We start from the raw sequence: 15,970 nt of genomic DNA on the forward strand, positions 1-15,970 counted from the left end.
CAGGAAACAGATTTCCCATTCGAGGAAACATGTTGCAATTAAATAAAAAAATCCTATCCCACATCTGATTGAAAAGACAAAATTTTGACCCCCCACCCCCCACCCCCCCAAGAATCTGAAAAAAATTGGTTCAGGTCAATCAAAGTGTTTCGTTGCAACATTTTCTTAACACTGTTTTGATTTTTACTTTTTTGGGGGGAGGGAGGGTTATAATTAGTTTACACTTCAGTTCCGAGGGAGCAGAAAGAATGAGAACTTTTCATGGAGGCAATGTTGAGATGCCTTCCTCCGACAATTTGGAGAGGAGAGATTCATCCGTCTTTCCTGCACACAGCCGCGGTTTCAACAAATCAGAATATTCTGTGCCTCTCAAAAAAGTTTAGTGGAAAGATTCCTGACCAGCCCTGCCTGTTAAACTCCAGGACGCCTCCTCTGAGCCATTCCTTCCTCTAGAGCAGACTAGTCAGTGGGATGCATGAGTGACCGTCCTTTGTCTGAGTGGGCTAATCCAAGGGTGGGCAACCCAGAGTCTGTGGCCCACTGCTGTTCCACCTGCAGTCCACACACCCTCCTCTTCCTCCTTTCCCCATGACTCTGATGCAATGAGGCACTGGAGTCGAGCATTTCCTATTCTTCTCTCTCCAGCCCTTTTGGAGCACCATGAATCCGCTGATCTGCGCTCTGTCCCTGCTTCTCCCTCTCAGAGCTTGAACAGCTGCAAGTCAGCTGATTCATGGCATTCTGGTGCTGGAAGGGAGGGATCTGGAGCCCAGATCAGTGGATTCATGGCGCTCCGAAAGGGCTGGGAGGGTGCGGGAAGAGTAGGACGTGTGGGGCTCCAATGCCCCAGTGCTCAAGTGGCACATGGGGGAGGGTGGCAAAGGAAGGTGCGCGGGCTGCCAGTGGAATCCCAGTGGGTTACAGGTTGCCCACCACTGCTCTAGACCAGTGTTTCTTAAACAGTGTGCCGCGAGGCAGTCGGAGGTGTGCTGCGGAGAACAACAGAGTTCAAAATGGCTGCCCTTAAAGGGGCAGGCAATCTTTTTTTCTCAATAAATTTCCCCTGACCCCCCCTTTTTTTTAACTCAATAACTTTCCCCCGACCCTTCCCCCCCTGACTTTTTTCATGTTCCTTATAAAATAAATTATTGTTTGGTGTTCCTCTGTCTTAAAAAGTTTAAGAAACACTGCTCTAGACTCATGCTAGTAGTTTCTCCTCAGCTGTCAACAGTGGGAATCCCTAGCACCTAAAAGTGGCTCCTGCAAAGGATTCTGGGCACGCTGAAGTTCTGCATGGTCCAACTGCACTTGACTGAGCAAAACACATGTCAGACAAGTTGTATGTCTTCATATTGGCTGAATCTGACAAAATACACCTTAGCATACTTAAGGAATGGGCTGAAGAAATCCGAGCCATTTCTGATTATCTCTGAGCACTCACAGAGGATGGGAGAATTCCCAAGAGGACTGGTCAAGGACAAATAGAGTAACTAGCTACACAAAGGGTAATAAGGACACCCTAGAGAAATATAGATTAGTCATCTTAACTATGGTACCAAACAGATAACGGAGAAATAATCAATCTGTAAACACCTGGAAGATAATAAGGTGACAAGTAACAGTCAACATGAATTTGTCAAGCACAAATCATGTACAATCAACCTAATATCCTTCATTGACAGTGTAACTAGCTTCTGGATTGAGGGGAAACGGTAGATGTGACATATGCTGACTTTTGATAATGTCTCACATGACCTTCTCATAAACAAACTAGAAATAGAACCTAAGGTGAATCTGCTATGTGGTGTGTTCATACTAGTTGGAAACTCTATTCAGGGAGCAGTTATCAATGGTTCACAGTTAAGCTGGAAGGCCATAGCGAGTGGTATCCCACAGAAATCTGTCCTGCATGCAATTCTATTCAATACTGTCATAAGTGATTTGAATAATGGCCCAGCAAGTACACTTATAAAGTTTATATACGATTCCAAGCTGGGTGGAGTTGCAGTGCTTCAAAGGGCAGTATTAGAATTCAAAATTATCTTGACACAGTGGAGAAAAGGTCTGAAATAAATAGGATGAAATTCAGTAAGAACAAATGCAAAGCACGACACATATGAAGGACTAATCACTTGCACAAATACAAAACGGGAAATGACTGTTAGGGAGGAATGCAGAAAGATCTGGAGTGGATAGTGGATCACAACCAAATATAGGAGTCAACAATGTCATCTTGTTTCAATAAAAGTGAACATCATGCCGGGATCATGTCATCTGAAGAAGTAGGTTTTGCCCGCGAAAGCTCATGATACACTGTATATATAAGTCCTTAGTTCGAATTAACGTTTCACTGCTGTGTGTTGCCGCACGGCAGTGTGTTTGGGCTAGTGAAATTTCAAAATGGCGACCGGACGGGAACATGCAAATAAAACCTGGGATATTTAAATCCCGGGCTTCATTTGCAACTTCAGTCGCCTCATTTGCCTACCTAGCTCGAATTAACGAGCTAGTGTAGACATACCCGAAGGGTGTGTCTAGACTACATGGCTTCATCCACAGAGCCATGTAAAGTAGTTTACTCGACATAGTCAATGAAGCGGGGATTTAAATAATCCCCGCTTCATTAAAATAAAAATGGCCGCCGTGCTGTGCCGACAATCAGCTGATCCAGCACAGAGCGGCAGTCTAGACACAGATCGGTCAACAAGGAAAGCCTTTGTCGACCGCTCCTGTAAGCCTCGTGAATGGAGCCATGTAGTCTAGACACACCCTAAGGTGCCACAGGACTACTTGTTTTTTTAAAAGATATTTTTATCATTCTGGGATGTATTAGTAGGAGTGTTGTGGGTAAGACACACAAAGTAATTCTACTATACTCCACGCTGATAAGGAGTATTGTGTCCAGTTCTGGGTACCACATTTCAAGGAAGACATGGACAAATTGGTAAAAGTCCAGGAGAGAGCAACAAAATTGATTAAAGTTCTTAAAAACCTGACCTAGAGGAAAGATTGTTAAAACTGTTTAGACTGGGGAAGGGAAAACTGACAAGGGACGTGATAACAGCTTTCAAATACATCCAAGATTGTTATAAAGATGAGGTAATAAATTGTTCTCCTTATCCACTGAGGACAGGACAAGAAGCAATGGACTTAAATCAGAGCAAGGAAGATTTAGGTTAGATATTAGGCAAAACTTCCTGCCGAGGTAATTAAGTGCAGGAACAAATTACCTAGAAAAGTTGTGGAATTTCCTTCAATGAAGCTTTTTAAGAACAAGATAGGCAAAACCCCAGTCAGGGATGGTCTAGATAATACTTTGTCCTGCCTCTCTGCAGGGGCCTGAATTAGATAATTCTATCAAGGTTCCTTCCAGTCCTACTTGTCTATGATTCTGTGAAAACTAATAAGGCCCTATAGAAAGTGAGCAGTAACTGCACAACCAGAAATGAGCCAGTTGGGCCTGGCCTATTGGAGACCCACAGTGAGCTCTATGCATTGGAGACTGGTGCCTGTGAGGGGAATGGATTCAGTGAGGGCCACCCAAAGGTAGGGTTACCAGGCATCCAGTATTGGCCCGGGCACTCCGGTATTTGTGGCCTCTGTCCGGTAAAAAAAATCCAGAAAATACTGGACATTTTATATGTCCGGTATTTTCTGTTTTTCTCGGATGGAAGACCTCTTGGGACATTCCTCCCCTGCCATGTCTGGTGGGAGCAGGGTGAGTGGGGAGCATGGGAATTTAAAGGCGCAGTGACTCTTTGCGCAGGTTTTTTTTTTTTTTTGCTCACTAACTTTGGTCTCAGTTTTTTCCTCCCACCATGTTCGGTATTTTTTTGTGAAAGTATCTGGCAACCCTACCCATAGGAACAGGGAGGGGGCGTGAGGGAGCACCCCATTTAGCAATCAACATTTTGGCAGGGGCACAGCGAAGCCTCTCCTGGGTGCTACCACAAGTTGCCGATGTCTCTACGGCACTTCAGCAAACGTCTCCTCAGATGCGGCGTTGGGGGAGTCTTCTACATAACTTCCCCCTCATCTCTAATCACAAATGCCTGACAGAGTTAAGGAGAGATGCGTCACTGGAAATAGAGTATGGGATGGCCACAGCATGACCTGTATGACCTAATGGTTGGTTATTTCTTTGATTGCCCAAACCTCAAATCAAAAGGTTTGATTCCCAAACTTTTTCCTCCTGCTACTGCACCCAGTATCTTCAATAGCCATATCTGCCTACTGCAAGATTCTTGCGCCTTCCTAGGAAACATCTAGTGCTGGTCACTGCCAAAGCCAGGACATGGGACAAGATGGATTTAGGGTCCGATCCAGTCTAGCAATGCCTAGGCTGCAATGAGACACCCGCACTTGACGTGGGCTCACTGTGGGGCTATTTCAATGCACTGCCGATGCTCCTGGCCCTCTCCCACAAGTAGCCCGGTCGTCCATTTAACCCATTCTCGGAGCCACTCGCAGACGTGCCGGGAGCAGTGAGAAATCCGCATGAAACAAGGGCGCAGAGGGAAAGTGCTGTCTCAGCTTCGCCGGGGCAGAGCAGGAGACAGGCTGGAAATGAATTACGGAGCAGCTGCCACCGCGCTGACTGATATCACCGCTCTTTAGAGCGTACTTATCATGCTGACAGATCAGCAGCACTTTTTTTCCCCGAGCTTTCCGCGTCAAGGCAAGCGGGGCGTGTGAGGGGTGCAAAGAAAATTGGTGTGGAGGGCCATTGAGGTGGAATATGTTTAACATGGAGAGCTCAGGTCCTGGGATAAGGCAGGCAGGTGTGGACAGAGAGAGAAATTCAACGCTGCCCGTGGGCACTGGGGTGGCACAAGCTAGCTCCCCCAGGAGATCTCAGTGAAGCATAGCACCGGTGCAGCACTGCACTGCACACACCAGTGAAAATCATTTAAAAATCTTCCCAGGATGGGGGGTTCGGCTACAGACTCCCAGAAGGGGAGGGGGCTGGGGGCCAGTTTTCCCCAGCTAGCCCTTCGGCATGCTCCAGTGACAATATAAAGGGCCCACGGTTCCGGCTGCTGGGAACCTACTGGGCCCTTATAAATGGCTAGACACCAGGGCAGCTGTCCCTACCGCCCCCAAACACTGGCCCTCACCACCCCCCACATCAACATCCCAGTGGGAGGCAAAAGAGTCAGGGACATTAAATCAGTGTACAGGCCGGTACTGGCAGCCACTTCTCACCGGTACATGTACACCGTTCCAGCCCACTTTCGCCACTAAGTCTACGACTAGACTGCTTTCCTCTTCCGAAAGAGGAAATGCAAATGAAGCATCTTCTCACGCTTCATTTGCATATCCTCTTCCGATCCTTTTTTCAGAGGAGGTTTTTGTGCAAAAACAAACAGTCTAGATGCGGGGTTTTTTGATCAACCCCCCTTTTATCAAAAGAACCCTTATTCCTCAAAAAATGAGGTTTATAGGTTCTTTCGAAAAAAGGGGGGGTTGCGTAAAAAAGCCACATCTAGACTGCTGGTTTTTGCATAGAAACCTCTTCCGAAAAAAGGATCGGAAGAGGATATGCAAATGAAGCACAAGATTTGCTTCGTTTGCATTTCCTCTTTCCTTATATGCATTTCCTCTTTCAGAAGAGGAAAGCAGTCTAGACATATCCCAAGTGCATTGGAGTCAGTGTAGGCATAGTGAGGAGGGAGAAGATGGTGCTTGGGGAGTAATTGAGTAATTTCTATGGCTGAAAAATTCTCCTGGTGCAGACAGAGATGTTATCTAGCTGGATATCAAGCCACTGGTGTAGCAGCCAAGTGGAGAATTCCTTTATGATCTCAGAGGTGGGTCGGTATCATTAGCCACATGTTTACAGAGGATGAAAACTGAGGCAAATACAAGGAAAGGTTGTTTGCCCAAGGATACACTTGATAAAAAAAGCAGATCATTCCCAACGTCAGTTACATGGCAAAGTCTTTCCAGGTGCATTTCATATTTCATTTAAAATACATTCAGATTTCCAAAGGGAGTCCACAGGAGAGCTGGGCTTTGACTCTAGGTCACTTGACTACCTGCTCAGTGCCCTACTCACTAGACATTATTCTCTTTTGTCTTTTTTCCTAATTCATTATTATTATTATTTGTATTCCAGTAGCACCCAGATACATTCCAATCCAAGGGGCCCCCCCTTGGATACTCCCCTCTCCAAGATGACAGTGATTGGACATATAGGTCCCATGGCAGGCTTGTGATCTCCCATTGAATGAAAGTGAATCTGAGGGCTCACAAATGCATCTGAGGAAAGACAGACAAAGGTGATTCTAAGCCAGCTTTCTACCTCTCCCAATCCCAGGGCTGGCCAGGGGCTAAACCAGCCTTGAGTGTAACTGAGAGCAACCTCTAGGCTGCTCTAGCTTACACCAGCTACAGCACTCTACATTCCAACAGCTGGGAATGTGTATGCTCTGACCACCTATTCTGTCCCATCACACACCTCCCTGCCTAGGAATGCCCCTTCTGTGGGAAGGGGGCAAGTGGCACAGTTTGGAGATTCCCCTATGTCAGGGAACTTCTCAGTTAAGAACATTCCTTATAGAATCAGGTTCCTGGTTTAGATAACAACAATTAGAACTTGAAACTTGGCTATCCGTCGATATGCTGCAACCCCAGTGAATTAAAACTCACTGGCTCCAAGAATATTCCTCAAATGTTTAAGGAAATACGTTAATTCATGTGTAAGTGTCCCATTATGATACTGGATTGGTACATCCGAGCGAGCTTGAATTGAACAAATACTGACAAGTTTAGATCCAGATCTGAGTTTCAAACACCATGGAGCTTAGGGCTCTTCTTCAGATCTGAGGTTTTGTTTCATGCCCCATCTCTTAAACAAACCAAGCAAGGGGAGAAAAAGAGGAGCAGCAAAAACTGGCCAAGAATGAAACTGGCAGTGAATTTTGGAAGAGAGTAGACTTCAGGTCAATCAGATGGGGAAAAAAACGGAAGGATAAACCATAAAGACAATTTATTACAATGGCTCTAGATGTTTATTCTAAACCAATTCATATTGAATGTGCATAACAAAGAAATCATAACTCCTTTTAGCATAATGCACTCACATGGACCTCGGGCAGTCTTCTGAATAAACTAGAAAGAAACTATAAGACTACACAAAAAAGAACCCCTGAACCTGATTAATCCAGACACAAAAATACTCTCTGTAATCTAGAACCTGCTCACTAGCCAATCTAGAAATAAATTGGCCTCTAAGGAATAGAATGTAGGATCCACTCAAACAATTAACATGTTTAGAATGGACTGATATTCTTAGCTATAAACCACCAAGTCACATAAACTGAGCACCTAATGAATTACTTAGTCCAAAACATACTCTTTCAGATAGTGTATGGAGAGCACAAGAGTTCAATAGATCAGGGTTGGAGTCCAAGCTCTCCTATTGCCACCCAGATAGTACAGAACCCTTATCAAGTTCAGGTACACAGGAGGGAGTATACCATAGTCTCGTTCAATGCATGTGATTGGTACATACAGTATCCATTCTAAAACCAATCATCTTCTGATCTAAAAAACCCCAGAGGGATTAATAGGAGTGTGTTCTATACCTATATACAATATACTTATCTAGAATACAAAGAACCAGATCTAACACACATCCAGAGAACTTGTCCAAATCATGACAAACCAGCCTAAATCTGATTTGTCTATTTTATATGTGTTCACTTTTTTTGATTGTATCCCTTTAGTATATATGGCCATGCCAATTTTCTTCCACAATTTGATCTGAGGAAGTGGGTCTGGCCCACGAAAGCTCATCATCTAATAAACCATCTTGTTAGTCTTTAAAGTGCTGCACAGTCCTGTCTTTTGTTTCAGCTAGACAAGACTAACACGGCTACATCTCTATTACCAGCCTCAGGTAGGATCTGCTAACACTCTGGTTCAGATTCTGCTAGTCAGAATCTGACTAGCGCATCAGGACTCGCACCCATCAGGACTCGCACCACCCTGTTTCGAGTCTACGATCAAAGGTAAAATGTCCAAATCGGTGTAAATTACCAAGGTGCCTATGTACCATTTTCAAATGTGATTTAACAACCTGAGTCATTTAGGCAGGGTTGGAGATTTGACCACAGCGCTAGAATTCTGTACGCAGTATAATATATGCCTGGCCCCTGGCGCACAGACAGTACTAAACCACAAGCAAAACTGCGACAGCAAAAATGTTACGGGTCCCCACTATCTTTTCAGGAAACTGCTTAATGTGCAAACCCTCTGCCTACTGCGAATGGATCCCTGCAATGCAGAGTCTCATTTGACTTTAGGCCCCAGGGTCTCCTTACAGTTGGATAACAGCTTAGGAAAACCACGAGAGAGACACTGACGGGAACAATGCAGGTTCTACGGAGGGCAAGAGCAGTCAATATAAATTGCCTCTAGGCAGTCGACAAAACAGGCCAGAATTGAAACCACGTAACCTGTGTTTGGATGCGGAGCGCCTCCGGGCTGCCGAGTGCTGACTCAATTCCAATTACAAGTGAGGGGACAAAGGTTCACCCTGTCAGCACTTTTACAGGTGCAATTAGTTTCCTGAACCGTCTCACAGAGAGGGTTGCGCCTGCCGCTCTCACTGATAGAAAAGCAGTGCTTTGTCCGTAAAAGAAAGACCGGGCATCGTGCTGTGCTCCTGTCATTGTCTCATCCAGGGGACTTGCCCTGCTATGATGCTAGGATCTTTGCCTTATTCCTTGGCCTAGTGTCTGGCTTCCTGCAGCAGACCCCTGCCACAAAGCGCGCGTGGCTATTCTGCACAAATGGGCTTCCGAAAGGAGTGACTGCATCCCATTGCCCAGGAAAATGCCGCAAGTGCCTGGGCAGGCACGCTTGTGCACTTGCTGGGTGTGTGTGTGTAAGAGAGACGTGCATGCAGGTGTGGGAAATGGTTGCACATGGGCGAAGCTGGCAGGGGGAGCTAGCTCTGTGTGTGTATGTGTCTGGCATGCCTGTCTGAAGCAGTGACCATACTGTGTGTGTGTGGGGGGAGAGAGCGTGCGTGTGCACCATTGCTAATTGTAGAAATGCATTCCGTGCCCCTCTGGAGTCATGCTTCCTGGCTCCACCCCACAGCTCAAGTTGCCTTCCTCTACCAGGGAAATTCCCCCAACTGCAGACCCCTGGGGAGCCCTCAGACCTCCCCACAGCTCTCCTCACTCAGCGAAGAGGCACGCATAGGAGCAGATTGGGTAGTCTCTGAACAGAGTGTTCAGGAGCCATGCTGCCAGGCCAGGGCAGGCTGACTAGGAGGCCAGAGGTGGCATCTGCTTCTGACTGCTGAGTATGGGGCTGTGGGCCTGCCCATGCACCTTTGCCAGCTGAGCTCAGCACATCGCTGGGATGACGGAGCCGCAGAGCATATTAACTGAGCCCTCAGCCTCGTGCACAATCCATCCCGTCCAGTGACTGCACTGGGGGGAGAAGAGACGCCTCCCTATGTCGCTTTCTATGGACCTGAACCAAAGCCCACCAATGCGAATGGGAGATGTTGGATCAGGCTCATGATGCCCTGCTGCATCACATGCCAGTGGCACAGGTGCCAAGGGAACCCCCTTCTCCCGGGCTGCCCTCACTCCATGGGCTTCCCTCCCATGAGCCCAGTGGAGCCCCTGCGTGCCTTGCAAGGGAGTGCTGAGGTGGCTTGGAGCACGCCGGTGCCCTTGGCAAGCAGCCTGTGGCGGTGACTCAGATGCAGGAGCTCTAGCACCGAAGCATTTTAGTGAATCATCAGCAAAACACCACATGCAAATGAAAAAAAAATACAGCCAGCGTTTAGGGGCTAATAAAGCTGTCAGCTTCCCCGAGACGTCTGTTGGATTTGGCTGCTTTCGCTTCCCAGGAAGTTACTAAAAGGAGCGTTTAAGGCAGAGGTGGGTGAAACAGATTGAAATTAAATGACAACCCTTTCTTCTCTTCCTGCGCTGCCCACTCCAACCAGGGCTGCCTCTCAGGCTTCACCCCTAATCTTCGTGAAGTTCTGAAATGAGTGTTGCTTCCACTGGTGAATTTCAGTCGTTTGCAGCTGGGAGGTGCTGAAAAAACACGGGAGCATTTGCTCTGTGCTGATTTCCCACCTGGTCGGGCAGATGGAGAAGCCCCAGTAATTCTTTATGATTATGGAGCTCTGTGCTGTACAAATGCATAGGGCCTAGTCCTGTTTTCCGGGCACATCCAGGACCAAGTCACAAAGAGCAGAGGTGCTCCCAAACTAATTTCTTGCCTCCAAATAATCCCATGAAGTCTAGGACAGTTGGGACCTGCATTCAACCCCTTGAGCCAACTTCAACTTCCTCCTTCTAAGAGGAAATAAAACCTGGCTCTTCCCATTGAAGTTCGGACGAGTTCTGATTGGATCTGAAAGGTCTGGAGGAGCCAAGCTATGGGAAGAAAAAGAAAAAAATCAATGAGCATCTTGATCTTGGAGGTTCATGGAATAGGAGTCCAAAATAATAAGTGATCCAGGGTCTCCCTTCTGTAACTAAAGTGAAATTGGACACAACTGTCAAGCAAACCCTGAGGCAAGATCTACTCTTACCCCAAGATTGACGCTCTGCAGATTAATCATTCTGGGGTTCAAGTTAGTGGGTCTAATAAGGACCTGCTAAATTGACCGTTGACGGCGTCCCTGGTGCTCCACAAGGTTATGAGGCGTAAGAGAAGTCAACGTGAGAGTTTCTCCCATCAACCTCCCTCAGTGGGGATGCCACCGAAATTTGACTTAATGTACGTCAACTCCAGCTGTACTGTTCACGTCACTGGAGTTGCATATCTTAGGTTGACTTTCTCATGTAGCACAGATCTGGCAAGAGTCAGACAAATAACCAGATTGTTGTTATTTGTGGAAGCAGCTCAGATACAATATGAACCCCACACTGTAAGAACCTGATCAGACAGGGGGAAAGGCAGAGAACTGCCAGTTCCCACACAAACTCCTCCTGCAGGGCCCAGAACTGAGCTACTGCATCAGCTCCGAGGGAGACGTGGGATGCGTATTGTGGCTGATTTATTGTAGGCAGTCTTCAGAGAGCCAGGGCAGAACAGCACTTTAGGCTAACACCGATAAGAATGCATGAAGAAATTGTCCATTCTCCATGACTTTACTGGGCAAAGAGAGACATTAACATGGCCAACTGTCACCATATGATTAAGCCTCCCAACCCAAAGATGAGTGTTAGGAGAAGCAGGCTTTAGGCTTAGAGGATTTCACAGCAGGAAACCTTTTAGTTCCATTCAGCGTCCTATGAGTTAATAGGCAGCAGCGTGTGGACGTATCACTGAGGGCTACTTGGCGCATATTTCAGGCAAGGAATTGGTGTCCTCCTTTGAAGATTTTTCCATTGGTTCCTTGGGGGAGCGGAGTCTAGACCTAGACAGGATGCAGTTGCAGCAGATCGCTATGAATTGCATCATAAAGGATCCAGATTAAGGGGCACTTAGGCACCCAGGTCTCCCCGAATGTTAGTGCGAGTTGTGTGCCGATTTGTCTGAGCTGGAAAATCCCAGATTCAATTTGTTACAAGGTGTCTCTTTCTATGCTCTCGTGTCCTCTTTTTCTGCCCATTGCTGGAGTAGACTGGAGCAAGCCGCTGCCACTGCACCCTACGTGGGAAAGGAGATTCAGAAGAAATGCTTCAGTGGAACTTAGTGGCTGGTTCATCCATGGATGCATGGGTTAAATTATCAATGGAATTAAGACTTGTTGAGGCTGAGATGCTCTTCTTCCCCAGCCTGGCGAATGGCTGTTTCTGGCATCATGTTCCTGGCTGACCCTACACAAACACACACAGACCACTGCTCTGTTCTGAAGCCCATAAGGATCTGTCTATGCTACATTCTAAACCTGGGTCTGTGGAGTCCAGTGCTACCAGGCCCATGCTTCACACCCACACTGCTTTGGGTTTACAATTGCTGGACCTGGAACTCACAGCCATGCTAACACAGCTGCACTGAGCTAAACAGACCTACTGACAGGTCTGCAGCTTGAACTGTGCCCACTACAAAAGGCAGGACTCTGACTTGTCCCTCTAGCATAGTGATTCTCAAATGTTTTGGCTCATGGCCCACCCAAGTCTTTCCACAGACCACCAGCCAACCACCCGTGATGACCAAATGGGTGCAGAAGGCGGTTGGGTGCAAGGTCTGGACAGAAGGTAGAGTGCAGGAGTGGGCTGAGGGTGAGGGGTCTGGCTGGGAGGTTGAGTGGAGGAGCAGGGTGGGGGTCTGGGAGGGAGAGAGGAGAGGGCTGAGGTCTCCATGGGAGGGGGGTGAGTGAGGGGGATGGGGCTGAAGGGTCTGGACATGAGGGGGCATGGAGGGTACTTACCTGGCTCTGTGCTGCCTGCTGCTCTCAGGCTCCACCCCCTGCTGCTCCCATTGGCTGTGATTCTGGACAATGGGAGCAGCAGGGAAAGCCTCTAGGTGAGCGGTTTCCTGCACTACTGTTCCTCCAGCCTGGGGGAGGGGAGGCGGACGTGAAGCTGCTTCCTCCACCCCCTACAAGCCAGATCTGGCCTGCAAGACTTGCCCCCCCACCCCACAGCGGGAAGCTGATGCTGGGCTCCAACCTCACGGCGGGTGGGGTGGGGGCTGGAGAGCCAGCACAGGCTCCCCACTGCGGAGGTCGGGGGCAGGAGCCCAGCGGACCACATTTTGAGAACCACTGCTCTAGCAGGTCCTAGGAACAAGGTCCCGAGCAGTGTTCCCTGTAAGCTGTGCGCTCATGCGGCCACTCAGGAGAGATCCCAATGCTGCTCAGACAATTAGCAGAGTGCCCAAAGCTAGGTTTTTCGTTTCTATTAGTGGTGCATATTTGCACATATCTCCATGCACATAAAAATGTATTCCGCACATGGCTGGAAAAGATTAGCAAGAACATTGGTCCCGATTGCTTACTAATCTGTTTGTGAGTGGACAGAAGGGGAGATTTAGGCTCAACCCTGAGTCAGAGTCCAGGCTTAGAGAGCACTGGGTTCCTGTGAACTGGGGAAAAAAGAGAGAAGGAGACAGAGATGCAACCCACAGGAGAACAATGTTTTCAGCGAGAGTCCCATCGTTATTTTTAGAGCCGTAATCAAGAGAACACTCCGTCTGCCGATTGGATCAGAGTGTCTGGGAATGTACCTAGGCCAGCGCTGCTTTTTAAAAAAGCAGAGGAGCGGAAACAGCAATCAGATAGGGGGGAAAAGGCAAACGTGTGGCTCGTTCGCAAAACCGCTCGGAATGTGGATCGCACGGAGCGTTATCAGCCAGTGTTGTGCTTTGTGTGTGCGTGCGTGCACAGAGGAATGGAGGGAAGAAAGGATTCATTTAGAAATACATTTCATTTACATTTTTATAATAAAACTTCAAAGTTCTGATTGATCATAAGGGCCCTGCTTAGTACAAAGAGCAGAATGATTAACGCTCACATAAGCAATGATTGGGAGCCAGAAGAAGGGAATTAATTCTCCACATGTGGGTGGAGGTCCATTTATCCCGCTTCTCCTCCAATAAATAAAGCAAACTTCTTTGCAGCCTGTGTTTATGCTGGGGGCCTTGCATGCTGATACAGAGGGCATCTCCAAAGCATAGCCCAGGGATGTGATTGTGTTTCCAAAGCAAGGAGTTTCACCAATATCTCTTCAAGCACACGTGTGTGTGAACCTGTCTAGGAAGACTGCGATCCAGCACGTACTTATAAACACATGGCCAAGAGCAATGTTACTCAACCAATAGTACAAGTACCTTTAGGGGTACTCGAGAGGTGTCTGGGGGGTACGTCAACACGACTGAAATTTGGAGAAAACGGAATTTTTGTTTTCAAGTTTTACAGCACTTTGTTATTTTTGTACTTTTTACACCCAAAAATTTCATCGCTCTCCCGGCTACAATTAAGTTGTTTAAACAAATGTGCTGCAATGGTAGAAAAAAAAATTGTGTGTCTGAAAACTGTAGGTACTGGAGATACTTTATATATATACTAGCCAATTAGCCCGTCATAAGACAGGATTTTCAGATCTCTCCTCCATGTCGGTCTTGTCTCCTGAGCCTCCGGTCTCTCACTCCGTCTCTCTCTCTCCTCCTCCTCCTGCCTCCTTCTCTCTCTCTCTCAGCTCTCCTCCACCTCCTGCCTCTCTCTCTGTCTCTCTCTGTCTCTTCTCCTCCCCCTCCTGCCTCTCACTCGGGGGCCTGCGGAGCCCAAACGGCCCGTGCTGCACTTCTTGCTGCCCCGCAGCGTCCCAGCTGAGTAGCTCAGAAGTCAGCCGAGCGCCATAGCGGGAAGCGAAGGGGGGCAGGGTGGTGACGTTCATGGCCGGGGAGGGGCCCGGGGGCGCCTGGAACCACTGTCACGCCGCACGTCACCACCCCGCCCCTCTTCCCCTCCCGCTGTGGCGCTTGGCTGACTTCTGCGCCCTCAGCCAGGCCGCCACGTGAGAGCAAGCAGTGCAAGCGGCCGTTTGGGCCCCGCACTCCCCATGCTGCACAGCCCGCCCAGAGGGAACAGCCAGCATTTCAGCAACAGCGCCCCCCAGAGGGAACAGCCAGCATTTCAGCAACAGCGCCCCCCAGAGGGAACAGCCAGCATTTCAGGCAACAGCGCCCCCCAGAGGGAACAGACAGCATTTCAGGCAACAGTGCCACCCAGAGGGAACAGCCAGCATTTCAGGCAACAGCGCCCCCCAGAGGGAACAGCCAGCATTTCAGGCAACAGCGCCCCCCAGAGGGAACAGCCAGCATTTCAGGCAACAGTGCCACCCAGAGGGAACAGCCAGCATTTCAGCAACAGCGCCCCCCCAGAGGGAACAGCCAGCATTTCAGGCAACAGCGCCCCCCAGAGGGAACAGCCAGCATTTCAGGCAACAGTGCCACCCAGAGGGAACAGCCAGCATTTCAGGCAACAGTGCCACCCAGAGGGAACAGCCAGCATTTCAGGCAACAGTGCCACCCAGAGGGAACAGCCAGCATTTCAGCAACAGCGCCCCCCCAGAGGGAACAGCCAGCATTTCAGGCAACAGCGCCCCCCAGAGGGAACAGCCAGCATTTCAGGCAACAGTGCCACCCAGAGGGAACAGCCAGCATTTCAGGCAACAGCGCCCCCCAGAGGGAACAGACAGCATTTCAGGCAACAGTGCCACCCAGAGGGAACAGCCAGCATTTCAGCGTTACAGACTCTCAGACACTGGGCTACTATATATATATATATATACTAGCCAATTAGCCCATCATAAGACGGGATTTTCAGGTCTCTCCTCCATGTCGGTCTTGTCTCCTGAGCCTCCGGTCTCTCACTCCGTCTCTCTCTCTCCCTCTCTCTCTCCTCCTCCTACTTTCGCCCCCCCCCCAGCTCTCCTCCGTCTCCTGCCTCTCTCTCCGTCTCTCTCTTTCACTTCTCCTCCCCCTCCTGCCTCTCACTCGAGGGACTGTGGAGCCCCCAAATGGCTGTTTGGGCTCCTCGGTCCCCATGCTGCATGGGGGGCACGGAGCCCAAACGGTCGCTTGTGCCGCTTGCTCCCATGCGGCTGCCCGGCTGAGCGGCGCGGAAGTCAGCCGAGCACCACGGCGGGAGGCGAAGGGGGGCAGAGCGATACTGTTCACGGCCAGGGGGTGGGGCCTGGAGCCGCTGTCACGCTGCATGTCACCACCCCGCCACCTTTCCCCTCCCGCCATGGCGCTCGGCTGACTTCTGCGCCACTCGGCCAGGCCGCCGTGTGGGAGCAAGCGGTGCAAGCGGCTGTTTGGGCTCCGCACTCGCCATGCAGCACGGGCCCCCCAGAGGGAACAGCCAGCATTATGGCATTACAGACTCTCAGACACTATATATATATGATAGATATATATATATGTATACAGGGCTTGACAAATGACAGTGAAACCTACTCGCCAGCCCCGCACTGCGCATGCACAAGACCTGCATTGCGCATGCGCGCGCCACTGGTAAACAGGGTGACTGGCT

Source organism: Pelodiscus sinensis, chromosome 26 (assembly GCF_049634645.1).
Source record: "Pelodiscus sinensis isolate JC-2024 chromosome 26, ASM4963464v1, whole genome shotgun sequence".
NCBI lineage: Eukaryota > Metazoa > Chordata > Testudines > Trionychidae > Pelodiscus > Pelodiscus sinensis.